This window comes from Podarcis vaucheri (genome assembly GCF_965113315.1).
Source record: "Podarcis vaucheri genome assembly, chromosome: 10".
NCBI lineage: Eukaryota > Metazoa > Chordata > Lepidosauria > Squamata > Lacertidae > Podarcis > Podarcis vaucheri.
The window spans coordinates 38,989,970-38,999,164 of record NC_138748.1 but is presented as its reverse complement, the minus strand read 5'-3'; the positions used below and the strand labels follow the sequence as shown (position 1 = coordinate 38,999,164).

At 43.3% G+C, this 9,195-nt stretch overlaps 1 long non-coding RNA gene across 1 annotated transcript; it reads left to right on the top strand.

Annotated features, from left to right (window-relative positions):
* Window positions 1–1,485: 1,485 nt before the first annotated feature.
* LOC309542187 lies at window positions 1,486–5,369 on the top strand. The gene is made up of 3 exons (XR_014224134.1): window positions 1,486–1,590; window positions 2,849–2,902; window positions 5,050–5,369. It is a non-coding gene; the product is annotated as an uncharacterized lncRNA (long non-coding RNA).
* The last annotated feature ends 3,826 nt before the right edge of the window (window positions 5,370–9,195 follow it).

Below are 9,195 nucleotides of genomic sequence, written 5' to 3'. Positions count from 1 at the left end.
GGGCGTACAAGGCAATGCATGTGTGCAGGCGTTGCATGGAGTGCAGTGCAATGCAATGGCAACGCGGCACCCTGCATGCATGCATGCAACTTCCACCGGCGCTCCAGACTTGGCAGGTGAGGGGGGGTCCCCAGTGGGCGGCAGAGAGAGCCGGGCGGGCGAAGGGGAGCCGGGGGGGAGCAGCGCTGCTCCCCGAGCCGAGCCCGGGGGAAACTTGCGCCGGGTATTGGAAGCGGAGGCTGGCGGGGGCCCCTCACCTGCAAAACCTGGTCGCCTCTCATATATTTCGTGCATTGCATTCATCGCCCGCTTTCTCCTCCAAGGAGCTCCCGGGGGCGCGCGTGGTTCTCCCCGTGTTATCCTCGCAACAACAGCCCTGCGAGGTGGGTCAGGCGAGTGGCCCAAGGGAGCACCCAGGGATTGTCCTGGCCAGGTGGGGTGATTTGAACCCTGCTCTCTTCCCGGTCATCGTCCTCATTTAGCCCCCACATGTGCATGACTGTGCATGACTGAGGTTTTCCCCCCTCGTCTTGGCTATGGTGTGAGTCTGTGCTGTTAATTAATGGGGTTCTGCCTTCGGAGAAGATGAGCCAGCCCTCAAGGAGGTGATTATGTAATTTGCTAGCAATTCATGTCCCTCCTGGCGTGACGCTGCGCGCTGACGTCACGGGGCTGTAATGGTGGTGTGCCTCGAGATTTTTTTCATGAAACAAGTGTGCCTTTGCCCAAAAAAGGTTGGGAAACACTGGTTTAACCCAACCTTAAGAGTAGCTCTCCATAAAGGCTGTGGGGGGAGCTTTTCTGTATTGCCCAGCAAGAAAGGAAATCCTTTTCTCCCAGCACAGCACATGGTTAGGTTCATGCAGTGACTGCTGGGAATGCCATGGTAAACCTACATCAGCACAAACAGACGTCTTCATCTGCCCCAGCTGCTACAAAACATGTGTGATCATTCCCCATATTGGTCTCTACAACCACAGCAGGCACTCTAACTCTACAACAGTTTGCCTTCACCCCTGAAGCCAGACACTTCCATTGTCTCCTGAGACAGATGGATGCCAAACAACCTGTCTACCTTCTGTCACAAATAATCACATACAAATATTGTTGAAAAATACTACTAAAGTTGGAAAGGGTCAATTATGCTTTGACTTAAGCAATTCTGTCTACATGTGAGAAGAAAATTTATCGAAACTGTTTATGTCTTAGACTTTTAAATTACAAAATCACCACAGTTCCATCGCTAAGTAATTCCAAAGGATAAGACACCTGAAATACAGGATTCAGAGCTGGGCCCAAACCCAAACTTCCTATAGACGTTTGACGATATTCTGTGCCAGACCCAGATGCTTAAGCCAATCCCTAAACTCCATACACCCAAAGCACACTGAGCTTAAAACAAATGGTGCTTATTCTACATCAGGCTTTGGTAACAATGGCAGCATTGTTAAGCAAAGACACAACACTAATTTTTTTCAGTACAGAAGAAAGGATCTCTCACTAACAACAGCTGCCTCTAGATGGAGTGACTCATATTCTGAGAACAGGGCACACCTCAGCTTCTCGCTCTGGAGTCAACTCTAATTCTAAGTACTGTACTCAGCAGTGTATGAAAATTGTCTCATTTTGCCACTCTTCACTTCAGGAAACTGAAAGTGAAGAGCCTTAAGTTCCATTCACATATCACAGAGAGATGACTTTCGTATTGTTGAGGGTGTTTGTGAATGGGACTTGCTATATGCCAATACAGTGGTACCTCGGGTTACATACGCTTCAGGTTACAGACTCCGCTAACCCAGAAATAGTGCTTCAGGTTAAGAACTTTGCTTCAGGATGAGAACAGAAATTGGGCTCCGGCGGTGCAGCGGCAGCAGGAGGCCCCATTAGCTAAAGTGATGCTTCAGGTTAAGAACAGTTTCAGGTTAAGAACGGACCTCTGGAACGAATTAAGTACTTAACCCGAGGTACCACTGTATAACAACTGACTTCAACTCCTGCAAGAAAGAATAAGGCCCTATTACACTGCAAGCATATGCTGGCTTCATTTCACTTCATCTGCCATGGCTTCCCTCAGAAAATCCTGAGTGTTTGGATGGAACTGGGAAGACCAGAATTCAAATTTCCACCCAGCCATGAAGCTCTTTGCTGGGGCAAATGATTACCCCTAAATCTAACCTACCTCACAAAGTTGCTCGAAAGAGGTTATCCTATACAGGCAACCTCCAATTTGGGGGGAGGTTTGCATTCCTGCCCCTCTCCCCGCCAGCAGGTTGGCGGAGCACGCATAAGCCTACGCTTTTCCGCCCCTGTTCTGCTCTCTTCTGGGTCCAAAACAACCCACACATCGGTAGTTGTGTGTCAATTGAACACACAAAATGGTCACCACTTGTATGAGACTGGAATAAAAATGTGAAAAGTATTTTTTGAACAATAGCTAAATAATGGAATAATGCAAATTACAATATTTTCAGAAAATCACTAGTACTAAGGCAATATGAATAAGTATTGCATGTAAATCAGAGCATATGCATTGCTTTTGAACTGCAGCCTATTTTACTAATGTATTAACATGTGACTAATTGTATTTTTTTATTGTGATTTTATTGTATGTTGATTTCTTAATGGCTTTGACCTCCATGGAGGCCTTCTTATTGAATGAATATTTATTTATTTTAAATAAATAAATAAATAAATAAAATGTTTTTATTTATTTTGTGAGAATGCAAGACCTATTTAATTATTTTATACCAAGGTCCCAATATATTAAAATAAGAAATATCTTCAATATAATTAATATTTCATATTCAAGAACTGTCTGCAAATATTAATCAACTTGATCCATCTGCAGGCAGGGAAACATGGGAGCTGTTGTCTTGGAGTGCCATCTTGTGGCCAAACCAAAGTAAGTAAAATCTTATTGTGGAAATGTTTAATGTAAACTGCATACAGTATTTTATGGCAAGGTGAGGAAGTATTCTGCATTTAGTGGTGAGCTTCCTAGTAGTGCCTCCTGGTTGCTGCGATTCCTACAAAAAAATATGGACTAGGTAAACCTTGCCTGATCCAGCAATGCACTTTGGATGTTCTTAAGCAAGTGCTCATATCGAAATCACTGAATAAATTATTATTTATGACTGTACTGCCAAGCATATCTGAGAATACATACACTTTTTCTTTGTAAATTTAAAATAATTTAGTGGATCATGGGAATGATAGATATATATAGAGATAGAGATAGAGATATAATGTAGATTATAGCCACTGTGGTGTAGCAGTTAAGAGTGTCAGACCTGAGAGACCAAGGTTTATATCCCTACTCAACTATAAAGCTCACTTAAGCCAGTCACTCACTAATCCACCTCACAGGGTTATTGTGAGGGAGAACTATGCATGCCACCTTGATCTCCTTGGAGGAATATAAATGCAATAAGTAAGTAAATAATCTGGACCCTGTGGTATGGAGGCACCCAAATATGTCATCTCATACATTAAATGCATTCCACAGCTTTCCTCACAAGCTGCAGCACTGACAGTATGATCATTGTGACCTGAGATGCATATCTGCAGTGCATGGCAATAAATGTCCAACTGTACCCTGATACTTCCTGGAAACCCTGTCAAGTCATAAGTACAGTGATACATATTTGTCAAACACAGACCAGAAAGCTAAAATGACATGTCTGATAAATCATCTGCACTCGCTGTCCCGATGCTTCTAGGACAGGTTCAAGGTTCTTGTATCAATATAGAATATCAAGACTATTGCCTAGACCAGTGGTCCCCATTTAGTACTGTTTTTCAAAAGCCAAGCCACAGACCCCTTTTAAAATAAAAAAATATAATAATAATAATAATAATAATAATAATAATAATAATAATAATAATATCAATGGTAGTTTTTGTTATGTGAATGGTGCTAGGGACCCCCTGGATGGGTTACTTCTGACATCAGGAGTGGCCCAAGCCATTTTGTTGCCTGAGGTGAATGACAATATGGTATATTCCCCATTCTGTACCAAAAAATGTAAGTAGACTGATAGCTGAATATTACTTCAGCATTGGCGATAGAACAGAGTCCTCCACCACACACTCGGACAGCAAGCTAGCATAGAGGCTGTAGGGCAGACCATATAGTACACATTTCTAGCCACTTTCTTCCCCTTACAATTTGCCTTGTGAAGCAGCTGTCTCACCCTGTCTGATATACCAGGCTCTGGTAGCACAAGCCATTTTTTAAAAGGATCAAAATCAAGTCTTTCAGCTAGGAACAGAATAACTATTTAATTTAGCCTATATCCCCTGTGCAGCTATTGAAAAGTTAAAGAATTGCAAGATCCTAGACATTAATGGGCTTGGAGGGGCATTTTACAAGTCTTTTAGTGGGGTTTGAGTCTGCTTTTTTTAAAGCAACCTAATGAAATCTTAGAATGGGGTGTGATTCCAGAAATGTGGTGCTGATTGAACCTCATAGCCATATTAAAACCAGGTAATGATCCCTTCTCTCAAGGGTAGTACCACCATATTGATCTCTTAATATGCTAAATTCCTCACTTCCAACCTAGCAGCCCAGCTTAATATTTCCTTTCCTTTCCTTACTTTACTTTACAGAATATACTGGAATAGACCAGACTGGCTTCATGCCAAGATGTCAATTGTCAAATTCTGTGAGGAAATACTATTCTTTATAACAAAATCATTAAAATTCCCTCAGATTTATTATCGCTTTATGCTCTTAACGTTTTGTATCACTTGGAATGGCCAATTTTAATGACACTCCTACATAAATTAAATTTTAGATCACATTTTTTGAATGCAATCCAACAATTCTATTCATCTTCAGAAGCTATGGCTAGAGTCAATGTGTACTACTCACACTTGATAAAATTATCCAAGCAGGCTTCCCCCACTCCTCAGTTCCTTTTACAGGAACTACTGAAGGACTAGCAAACAAGATCTGAGCAGAGAATTACAATTAATAGGAGGCAGCATGTAATACATTTACTAATGACATTTTACTGATGTTAAGTAATATGTTACTTGTCATTCCAGTGCCTACAGAAACAGCTCAGCGACTTCCATAGGGCATGAGATAAATTACCATATGTGCTCATCCTCCTATCTATTAACATCCCTGGTAACAGAACAAAGGTGATTGCAACAGCTATCAAACCTAACACTATATCTGAGCATTGTTACATCTAAAGAGGTTATGAAAGTGAAATCTTGTTCCCCTTTCAAGAAATGTAAAGTAATAACTTGCCCAGTAGAAGAAAAATAATCTTTCATGGCTGGGGGAAACCTAAATTCACCTTCCTATTTCAACACCTCCCAATTATGATTCTTGAGGGTGCATTAAAACAATGGCAATATTTGTTAGAGAAATTTACTGTTGGTGGTAAAATAATAATAATTAATAGTGCTATCTTATATAGATGCAGAAAAAAGAGATTCAGTTTATTAAACTTAAGTCTATCCTGAGGTGTTTCATCTTAAACTATTAGTACACTAGAATTAGAAATTATAAGGACATCACCTAACTCATGACACAATGGAGATTTCATAAAATGGACTCTCAATGAAGCATACTGCCTCTGACTCCAAGGTGGTTTGGGTCATTTCAGTAGGGTACTTCAATGGGATTGGGGAAGAGAACTACATTGTGATGGGATGCCATTGGCTTCATTGTGTCCTCTATGCAGAGCCAAGGCCAATGTCTAAGAGAAGTGGCACTGGGGAGGAAGAGGAAGCTGCTTCCCTGCTGCTCCTTTACACAGTGGGGTAGCCATAGCCACTGGGCAAAGTGGCAGTGGCAGTGGGGTAGTGGCTTCTCTTCGCCTTCCTTTTCATTGAGGTGCTGCCCCTCTCTGGGCGGTTGGCCTAGGTGAATAGGCTTGCTGCTTTCATAGCCTATGTATGACAGCAGCAAGCCTATTCGCTGCGTGTCCAAAAAGCAGCAGGCCTATAGGAGATGCAAGCTACTGCCCTGGGGCTGCCCTTGCTTTACACAGCAACTACCTAGTAAAGCAGCAGTGACCCTACCTAGTAAAGCAGCAGTGAAGCAGCAGCTTCCTCTTCTGCTTTGACACCTCCTCCTACTTCCCTTGCCCACCCATTCCCTCTGCCCCCCACCCACCTGTTCCTTGATTTTTGCCTTGGTCACCTTCTCCACTTTGACTTCATATTTCAAATGTTGCTGGACCACAATTTATTTACCGCATTTATGCTCCACCTTATTATTCCAGGAGCTCAATGTGGGGTACATGGGTGCTCCCCCTCATCATGTAATCCCAACAGTCTTGTGAGGTGGGTTTAGGCAGAGAGAGACAGAGAGAAAATGGCCCAAGGCCACCCAATGAACTCCATGGCTGAGTGGGGGTTTGAACTCTGGTATCCCAGGCCCTAGTCTGCCACTCTTAACTACTACACCACACTGGCTTTTCAGTGTCATGGCATCTCTGACCATAGGCGATTCCAGCTGAGGGCTGGTGAGTGCTTGTTGCTATACATGGAAATGTTGATTATAATTGCTACCAGGTACTCAGTGCTGTAGAAATACAAAATCATCATCCTCATTGCTGGTGAGTGCGTGGTGCTGTACAAATGTGGAAAATGTCCTAGTAACACACACACACACACACACACACATATTTCAAAGCCCAAAGGTTGGTAATTAACCAAAGATTTGTGAGAAGATATGTAACGAAGGTGCCAGGCGAGCCTCCCTGGGGAGAGCATTCCACAAATGGGGAGCCCCCCCCCGAAAAGGCCTGTCCTTGTGTTGCCACCCTCTGGACCTCTCGTGGAGGGGGCACATGAAAAAGGGCCTCAGATTATGATCTCAGGGTCTGGGTTGGTTCATGTGGGGAGAGATGGTCCTTGAGGTATTGTGGTCCTGAGTTGTTTCAGGTTTTTTTGGTCAAAACTAGCACTTTGAATTGGGCCTGGAAACTGATTGGCAGCCAGTGAGTGCACTTGGGCCAGGATTGGTGCAATATGCTCAAACTGTCTTGCACCAGTGGGCAACCTGGCTGCTGAATTCTGAACTTATTGAAGTTTCTGAACTGTATTCTGCATGGATGTTGAAATCCCCCCCAAACCAGCAGTCTATGAGTCCTCAGAGACCAGCTCTGTCAGCTCAGGCTGGAAAACTGATGGGCAGTGAAGTGGATGGTAAACCAGAAAAACTAATCCAACACCAGGAACACTCTAGATCCCCATTTAACTGGACACAGAGCCAAGAGAGAGAGGTGGCATTTCTATAAGACCAAAACAACTCCCTTTCCTGACCCTCAGGTCTGCCCTGATGCTGCCCTGAGTACCTTGGCAGGCACAGCTGGGTGAGACCAACTCTGCTCTGCTCTCCCACCAAGGTCTCAGTCATACATACCAGATTGGCCTCCTCATCCACATATCATTGATGAAGGAGGTTTTATTGAGAATCGCCATGGCATTCAACAGCAGCAACCACAGACACAAGACAACCACAGTTCCCCAGGTTAGAGGTGACACAGTGGTGGTACGATGTTTTGTTTCATCTTCAATCAATCCTCAATGTTTTTCTTTTTCTCAGGCTTCCGTTTGAAATCTCTCAAATATTTTGTTCAGAGCCCCTCAAGGCACAGCCATTTAAGCTTTGTCTATGTTGCCAAGATTATGATGGATAGCTGCCCACCCTTACAGAAAAGTACCAGGATTCCCAGCTGTCACTACCAACTGCAGCCAAACTACTAGCTCAATTACTGACTGATATTCTGGGAAGAAGTTCATAATGTGATTAATCTCTGCTGTAGACACACTCGACCTTTATGGATCTATAGGCTGCTATATTTCTGTGAGGTCAGAATAGAATCACCGAGGTGGGCGGCTAGCATTTAACCAATTCAGCTGATTTAAGCAAAAGCACAATTCCACAGTCTACTCAGACGTATGTGGAATCCCCCAGGGCCAGCAGTATAATTTTTTCCCCTTAGGAGCGGGGGGCTGGGGGGGGGACACTCCTTAGTCCTTCTGAAAATGAGCAAATGAAAAGTAAAAATAGGAAAAGCAATAACGTAAATAAATAACAATAAAATAAATATTTACTTCAACTATTTATATTCTGCTTAGCACTGTTGTGTAGAAGGAGTATACAATACAATACATTTACTAAAGATAAAATCCGTCAAATTATCTACAAAATCAGAAAACTTTATTTAAAGTGCCTGCTGAAAGGGGGGTGGGAGGTGACCAAGCACTGAAGTTCAACAGGAAGGAGGCATGTATGCTTTCTACCAGGAAGGATTTCCTCAGAGTTGGGTCCAAGCAATCTTCTTCTTTGGCGATCACTCGTAGCGGAGTAAGATCGTCTTCCATAAACATGGTTTTAACAATGAGTCCGTAAGTGACCATGGAGGCCAATTCTGGATCCACACATCCTTCCACAGTGGGGACATTGGTTTCCGGGTGGGAGTTGAATGGGGTACTACTAACAAAGACTCGCCTGTAATGGGGCAGGGATATAAGGAATCAGGTGGTCCTTAAGGTATCCTTGTAATTGATGCAAGAACTCTGAATCTGGCCCAGTAGCATATAGTCAGCCATTGCAAGCTTTTAAGCACTGGAGTTATATCCTGGCAGTAGTATATCCTCAAAAATGTCCAGCAACAGCATTTTGCACCAGTTGGAGCTTTCAGAAGGGACCCCAGGGTAGCTCCACAGTAAATTGCAGTAATTGGAGTATTGAAGTTACCAATGCATTAATCACTGTGGCCAAGCTATCCTTGTCTAAGAGTGTCCATAGTTGGTGTAATGGCTATAGCTGATAAAAGGAACTTCTAACCACTGAGGCTACCTGAAGCTTCAGCAACCATGATGGACTCAGGAGCACTATGACGCTGTTCTTTCAGATGGAGTCCAACCCCATCCAGAAAAGGGCAACTGACCAATTTCTAAGATCCGGTAAAGCTACCTACAGTGTCTCTTTTTCCCCAGGATTCAAATTTAGTTTAGATTCCCTCATCCAAGTCCATTATGAAACCAAGACAATGGTCTAGATCCATGGTTTCGAGTTAGGTAATGTCAGAGCTGCTTGAAGATCCTAGCTCACAGAGGATCACGCTAGCCAGCGATCATTTAGTAAAAGTCTTTATTGAATTACAGTTTCCATTCTCACGCTGCTGCGCGCAACTCTACGTCTAGTAGCTAGATCGACGAAGC